Raw genomic sequence first — 8,804 nt, forward strand, 5'->3', positions numbered from 1 at the left:
TACTAATTACATTGAACATCTTTTCATGTTCTGATTTGCTATCTGAATATATTCGTTGATGAAACCTCTGATCATATCTTTGCCCTCCCCTTTGGGGGGCATTGTTTTTTCTATTTTTGAGTTTTAAGTCATTTATATCTTCTGGATGAAAGTTCCTTTATCAAATATGTGTTTTGCAAATATTTTCTTCCAGTCTGTAAGTTGTCTTTCCATTCTCATTGCAGTATCTCTCATAGAGTAAAAGCTTTTAATTTTTATGATGTTCAATTTTTCAAGTTGGTATTATATCTGAAAACTCATCACCAAACCCAAGATCATATAAATTTTCTCCTATATTTTCTTCTAGAAATGTTATGATTGTATACATTTTACATTTAAGCCTATGATACATTTGAATTAATTTATTAATTCAAATCAATTAATTCAAATAAATTCAAATGTATCATAGGCTTAAATGTAAAATGTACAGTGTAATATATTATGTATGGGTTGAGGTTTATTTTATTTTATTTTTTTGCATATGGATGTCTGATTGTTTTGGTACCATTTGTTGAAGAGACAATTCTTTCCCCATTGAATTGCCTTTGTACATTTGTCAAATATCAATAGACTATATTTGTGTGGGTTTATTTCTGGGCTCTCTCTTCTGTTCCATTGACCTATGTGTCTATTATTTCTTTATTACCACACTGTTGATTAATGTTGCTTTATAGTAAGTCTTGAAATTGGGTGGTGTGTCATCCAACATTTTTCTTTTTTTCCAGAATATTTCAGTTATTCTAGTTCTTTTGACTTTTCACTTCAATTTTAGAAACAATTTGTTGATATTTATCTATCTATACCTATATCTATCTATCTATCTATCTATCTATCTATCTATCTATCTATCTATAAACTTGTTCTGATTTTCACTGGGATATACACCGAACTGAGGAGCACTGCCTTCTTAACAATGTTGATTCTTCCAATCCATGAACACAGTATATATTTCCCTTTTAAAATATATTCTTTGATTTCTTTTTATCACTGCCTTGTTGTTTTCAGCAAGTAAGTCTTCCATATATTTTGTTAAATTTATACCTACATAATCAATTCTTGGGCATTATTGTAACTGGTATTGTTTAAATTTCAAAATCCAATTCTTCATTTCCAGTATATAGGAATACAATTGAAAAGATGACCTTGTATCCTGTGACCTTGATAAACTTACTTATTAATTCTAGAATCTTTCAATATTTCTTTAGAATTTTCTACATAGACAATCATGTTGCCTGTGAACACCATGTTATTTCTTTCTTTCCAAATCTGTATGCTTTTTACTTCTTTTTCTTGACTTACTGCATGGACTAGGACTTCCAGTACTACACTGAGTAAGAGTGGTGGGAGGGGACATTTTTGCCTTGTTCCTGGTTTTAAAAAATCTTTTACCATGCAGTATAATGGTAGCTCTTGATTTCTTATAGATGCCTTTTTTTGAGGGGTGAAGGATGTTCCCTTCCATTCCACTAATGCTAAGAGGTTTTATCATGCATGGATGTTGAATTCTGTAAAATGCTTTTTCTGCACTTATTAATGTGATTATGTGATTTTTATTAATCTATTGACATGGTGAATTACATGGATTGATTTTCTTTTTTTTCTTTTTTTTAATTAAATTTATTGGGGTGACAATTGTTAGTAAAATTACATAGATTTCAGGTGTACAATTCTGTATTACATCATCTTTGCAGCTTTGTTTACGGTGGCCAAGACATGGAAACAACCAAAATGTCCTTCGATAGATGAATGGATAAAGAAGTTGTGGTATATATACACAATGATTTTCAAGTGTTAATCTAGCCTTACATTTTTTAGATGAATCCCACTTGATCAGGATGTATTCACCTTTTTGTGTATCGCTGGGTTTAATTTGCTAATATTTTGCTGAGGCGTTTTGCATTTAAGTTCATGAAGAATATCGGCCTATAATTTTCTTGTAATGTCTTTGTCTGGTTTGGGTATTAGGATTATGCTTGTCTTACAGAATCAGTTATGAAATTATCCCTCTTCTATTTTCTGGAAGTAATTGTGTAGAATTGGTATTACTTCTTCATCAAATAATTGTTGAAATTTACCATTGAAATAATTTGGATAGAAGGCTTTTAACTTGAATTTAATTTCTTTAATAGATATAGGACAATTTACATGTTTTAGTTCTTCCTGAGTAGCATTTCATACTTGTGGTCTTTTAAGGAATTGGTCCATTCTATCTAAGTTGTCTAATTCATAGTGTTGTTTGTAGTATTCCCTTATCCTATTAATGCCTGTGAGATCTGTAGTGATGTGTAATTTGAGATGCATACAAATTGTTGTATGAATCAGAAGTTTGTTCCTTTTAATTACTAAGTAGTAGTCCATTGTACAGATATACTGTGGTTTCTTTATGTATTTACCAGTTGTAGAACATGTGGGTTGTGTACAGTATCGAGTAAGTATCAAACATAATTCTTTTGCATGTGAATATCCAGTTGTTCCAGCACAATTTGTTGCAGAGACTATTATTTTCCCATTGAATTGCCTTGTCAAAAAATCAATTTACAATAGAAACATGGGTTTATTTCTGGACTGTGAATTCTATTCTATTTATCCATATGTCCATCCTCATGCCAGTACCACATTGTCTTGATTACTGTTGCTTAGTAGTAAGTTTGAAATCACAAGTGTGAATCCACCAACTTTTTTTTTTCCGAAGACTGGTTTGGATATTTAGGGTTCCTTGCAATGACATATAAATTTTAGAATGAATTTGTCAAATTCTAAACATGTTCAGCGAGGGTTCCGATAGTGATTGTGTTGAATCTGTAGATCAATGGTGGGTATTATTATCTTAATAATATTAAGTTTTCCAATTCATAAATATGAGTTGCCTCTCCTTTTACTTAGATCTTCTTCAATTTCATTCAAAAGTGACTTGTAGTTTTCAGGTTATAAGTTTTGCCCTTCTTTTATTAAATTTATATTCTAAGTATTTTATTCTTTTTTGTGCTATTATAAATAGAATTGTTTTCTTATTTGTTTTTGTTCACTGATCCTGTATGCAAATATAATTGGTTTTTATGTACTGATCTTGCACCCTACAACATTGCTGAAATCATGTTTTAATTTTAAGTTTATTATTGTATACCTTATTATATACTATATACAAGATCATGTCATCGCTAAATAGAGTTTTCTCCTTTTCCTGTGCCTTCTATTTCAATTTCTTGCCTAATTGCCCTGGCTAGAACATCTAGTACAATGTTGAATAGTGGTCAGAGTGGATATCCTTGTTTTCTTCCATATTTTAAGGAGGAAAGCATCCAATCCTTCACCACTAAATATGATGTTGACAGTATTTTGTACATGCCCTTAAACAGGTTGAGAAAATTTCCTTCTATTCCTACTTTGTTACATGTTTTTAGCATGAGAGAATGTTGAATTTCATCACACCCTTTTCCTGTATCTATGGAGATCATGAATTGTTTATTTTTATTCTATTGATATAGTGTATTACATTAATCAATTTTCAACTGTTAAAGCAATATAATATTCACGGGGAAAATACCACTCAGTTATGATATAGAATTATTTTTACATGTTGCTGGATTTCATTTGCTACTATTTGATTAAGTACTTTTGCATCTATATTCATAACAGTTACTAGACCATAGTTTCTGTTTTTTGTGATGTCTTTGACTGGTTTTAGTATCAGGGTAATATAAGTCTTACAACAAGTTTTGAAGTGTTCCTTCCTCCTCTATTTGTGGAAGAGTTTGTTGAGAATTTGTATTAATTCTTCTTTATGTTCTTGGTAAAATATTTTTTTTAATTAAAGTTTATTGGGGTGACAATTGTTAGTAAAGTTACATAGATTTCAAGTGTACAATTCTGTATTACATCATCTATAAATCCCATTGTGTGTTCACCACCCAGAGTCAGTTCTCCTTCCATCACCATATATTTGATCCCCTTTACCCTGGTCTACCACCCCCTGCCCCTTACCCTCTGGTAACCACTAAACTATTGCCTGTGTCTATGAGTTTTTGTTTCTCATTTGTTTGTATTGTTATTTTGTTGTTTTCAGTTTTATATACCACATATTGGTGAAATCATATGGTTCTCTGCTTTTTAAGTCTGACTTATATCGCTTAGCATTATACTCTCAAGATCCATCCATGTTGTCACAAATGGTCCTATTTCATCTTTTCTTACTGCTGAATAGTATTCCATTGTGTATATATACCACCACTTCTTTATCCATTCATCTATCGAAGGACTTTTGGTTGTTTCCATGTCTTGGCCACCGTAAATAAAGCTGCAATGCACATTGGAGCACATTTGTCTTTATGCATGAATGTTTTCATATTTTTTGGGTAGATACCCAGCAGAGGGATTGCTGGGTCATATGGTCATTCTATTTGTAATTTTTGGAGGAACCTCAACACTGACTTCCATAGTGGCTGCAATGCTCTGCATTCCCACCAACAGTGTATGGGGGTTCCTTGTTCTCCACAGCCTCTCCAACACTTGTTACTATTTGTCTTGTTGATGATAGCCATTCTGACTGGGGTGAGGTGATATCTCATTGTGGTTTTCATTTGCATTTCTCTGATGATTAGAGATGTTGAGCATTTTTTCATATGTCTATTTGCCATTTGTATGTCCTCTTTGGAGAAATGTCTCTTCAGGTCCTCTGCCCATTTTTCAATTAGGTTGTTTTTTTTTTGCAGTTGAGTTGCATGAGATCCTTGTATATTTTGGATATTAGCCCTTTATCGGAGGTACTGTTTACAAAAATCTTCTCCCATTCACTTGGTTGCCTCTTTATTTTGTCGATGGCTTCTTTTGCTGTGCAGAAGCTTTTAAATTTCATATAGTGCCATTCATTTGTTTTAGCTTTTACTTCCTTTGCCTTTGGAGGCAAATTCATAAAATGCTCTTTGAACCCAAGGTCCATAAGTTTAGTACCTATGTTTACTTCTATGCAGTATATTGTTTCAGGTCTTAAGTCTTTGATCCATTTTGAATTAATTTTGGTACATGGTGACAGATAGCAGTCCAGTTTCATTCTTTTGCACATGGCTTTCTAATTCTGCCAGCACCATTTATTGAAGAGGCTGTCTTTTCTCCATTGTATGTTTTTTGCTTCTTTGTCAAAACTTATCTGTCCATATTTATATGGTGTTGTTTCTGGGTTCTCAATTTTATTCCATTGGTCTATGTGTCTGTTTTTCTGCCAATACCATGCTGTTTTGATTATTGTAGCCCTGTACTACAAGCTAAAGTCAGCGAGTGTGATATCTCCAGCATAGTTCTTTTTTCTAAAAATTGCTTTGGCTATTCGACGTTTTTTGAGGTTCCAAACAAATCTGATGATTTTTTGTTCTATTTCTTTTAAAAATGCCATTGAGATTTTGATGGGGATCACATTAAATCTGTATATTGCTTTGGGTAATATCGCCACTTTAAATATGTTGATTATTCCAATCCATGAGCATGGAATGTCTTTCCATTTCTTAGTGTCCTTTTCAATTTCTTTTAAAAATGTGTTATAGTTTTCAGGATATAGGTCTTTCACATCCTTGGTTAAGTTTATTGCTAGGTGTTTTATTCTTTTTGCTGCAATTGCAAAAGGAATTGATTTTTCGTTTTTTCACTTTTTCTGAGATTTCACTGTTAGTATATAGGAATGCAATGGACTTTTGTACGTTGATTTCGTAGCCGGCAACTTTACTATATTTGTTGATTTTTCCAATACTTTTTGGTGGAGTCTTTAGGGTTTTCTACATATAGCATCATATTATCTGCAAAGAGTGACAATTTAACTTCTTCATTCCCAATTTGGATGCCTTTTATTTCATTCTCTTGCCTGATTGCTCTGGCGAGGCCTTCCAACACTATGTTGAAAAGCAGAGGTGATAGGGGACAGCCCTCTCGTGTTCCTGAACGTAGACCAAAGGGCTTCAGTTTTTCACCGTTAATTATGAGATTAACTGAGGTTTTGTCATATATGGCCTTTATTATGTTAAGGTATTTTCCTTCTATACCTATTTTATTAAGTGTTTTAATCATAAATGGATGTTGTATCTTGTCAATGCTTTTTCTGCATCAATTTATATAATCATATGATTTTTGTCCTTTATTTTGTTTATGTGATGTATCACATTGATGGATTTTCATATGTTGAACCATCGTTGTGCCCCAGGGATGAACCCCACTTGGTCGTGATGAATAATCTTTTTAATGCATTGTTGCATTCGATTTGCTAGAATTTTGTTTAGAATTTTTGCATCTGTATTCATCACTTATTGGTCTGTAGTTTTCTGTTTTTGTGTTGTCCTTGCCAGATTTTGGTATCAGGGTAATGTTGGCCTCATAAAATGAGTTAGGGAGTACTGTGTCTCTTCAATTTTTTGGAAGAGTTTGAGCAGGATTCGTATTAGATCCTCTTTGAAGGTTTGGTAGAATTCACTAGTGAAGCCATCTGGTCCCGGACTTTTGCTTTTGGGAAGGTTTTGGATGACTGATTCAATTTCCTTACTGGTGATCGGTCTGTTTAGATTTTTCAGTTCTTCATGGTTCAGGCTATGAAGGCTATATGTTTCTAAGAACTTGTCCATTTCTTCTAGGTTATTGAATTTGGTGGCATATAGTCCTTCATAGTATTCTTGGATGATCCTTTGTATTTCTATGGCATCTGTGATAATTTCCCCTTTTTCATTTCTGAATTTGTTTATTAGTATCTTCTCTTTTTTTATCTTAGTGAGCCTTGCCAAGGTTTTGTCAATTTTGTTAATGTTTTCAAAGAACCAGCTCTTTGTCACATTTATTTTTTCTATTGTCTTTTTGTTCTCTATTTCATTTACTTCTGCTCTGATTTTCATTATTTCCCTTCTTCTGCTGACTTTAGGTTTCATTTCTTCTTCTTTGTCTAGTTCTTTATGGTGTAACTTGAGGTTATTAATTTGGGATTTTTCTTTTTTCTTGAGATATGCCTGTATTGATATAAATTTCCCTCTTAAAACTGCATTCGCTGCATCCCAAAAATTTTGGTAGGATGAATTTTCATTGTCATTTGTTTCTATGTATTTTGATCTCTCCTCTAATTTCTTCTTTGACCCAATTTTTCTTTAAAAATATGTTGTTTAATCTCCATGTATTTGTGTTTTTTCCTGCTTTCTTTTTGCAGTTGATATCCAATTTGAAAGCCTTGTGATCAGAGAATATGCTTGGTATGATTTCAATCTTCTTAAATTTGCTGAGGTTAGTTATATGGTCTATCCTTGAGAATGTTCCATGTACACTAGAAAAAAAAGTATAGTGTGATGCTTTAGGATGAAGTGCTCTATAAATGTCAATTATGTCCATTTCATCTAATGTGTCATTTAGGGCTGCTATTTCATTGTTTATTTTCTGTTTGGATGATCTATCCATAGCTATCAATGATGTATTTAGGTCCCCTAGTATAATTGTGTTTTGGTCAATTTCTCCCTTTAGGTCTGTTAGTAGTTGTTTGGTATATTTCGGTGCTCCCTGATTAGGGACATAAATACTGATGACTGTTATGTCTTCATGTTGTATAGTCCCCTTTAATATCATGAAATGTCCATCTGTGTCTCTTGTAATATTTTTCACCCTGCAGTCTGTTTTATCTGATATCATTATGGCTACATCTGATTTTTTCTGGATACCATTTGCTTGGAGTGTCAATTTCCACCCTTTCACTTTGAGTCTATGCTTTTCCTTGTAGCTGAGATGTGTCTCTTGGAGACAGCATATGGTTGGGTTTACTTTTCTGATCCAATCTGCTACTCTGTGCCCTTTTTTTGTGAGTTCAGTCCATTTACATTTACGGTGACTATTGATATGTGAGGATTTCCTATCATTCTATCTTTAGTTTTCTGGTAAGATTGTGTCTCCATGGTTTCTTTGCCTCTTTATTGTTGTCTATTATTTCTGTGTGATGGTGTTCTATTATGTTTCCCTCTGTTTCTTCTTTTATTTCAGTATGTATTTCAGTTCTGGAATTTTTTTTGAGTGGTTACCATTACGTTTATGTAAAAGAAAGTCTGATATTTAGAGTATTCCATTTTCTTCAGCATGCTTACTTTCTCAATTCCCATATTCAGGTTCAAGCCTTTACTCTCCCCCTTTTCATGTTTTGGTTGCCACAAATTCTCCCTGTTGATGGTGGTTGAATAGCCTCCTTTAGTATTTCTTGTAGTGCAGGTCGTGTATTAGAAAATTCCCTCAGCTTTTGTATGTCTGGAAAGGTCTTTATTCCTCCTTCATATCTAAAGGATATCTTTGCTGGATATATTATCCTTGGCTCATAATTTCTCTCTTTCAATAGTTTGAATATTTGGTTCCACTCCCTCCTGACTTGTAGAGTTTCTGCTGAAAAATCTGATGATAATCTAATGTGCTTTCCTTTGTAGGTTACTGTCTTCTTTTCCCTGGTTGCTTTGAGGATCCTTTCATTATCGTTGGTTTTAGACAGCTTCAATACAATGTGCCTTGGAGAAGTCCTGTTGGGATTGAGGTAATTAGGTGTTCTATTTGCTTCTTGGATTCGAGGATCCAATTTTTTCCACAAATTTGGGAAGTTCTCATCGACTATTTATTTGAATATACTCTCTGTTCCCTTCTCTCTTTCTCCTCCTTCTGGTATGTCCATTATTCTTACATTGCTCTTTCTGATGGAGTCAGAAAGTTCTTGTAGAGTTCTTTCATTTCTTTTAAGTCCCAAGTCTCTTTCTTCTTCCATCTGTGTCATTTCCAGGTTT

Source organism: Rhinolophus sinicus, chromosome 18 (assembly GCF_057876585.1).
Source record: "Rhinolophus sinicus isolate RSI-liver-muscle chromosome 18, RSI-T2T, whole genome shotgun sequence".
Classification (NCBI taxonomy): Eukaryota; Metazoa; Chordata; class Mammalia; order Chiroptera; family Rhinolophidae; genus Rhinolophus; species Rhinolophus sinicus.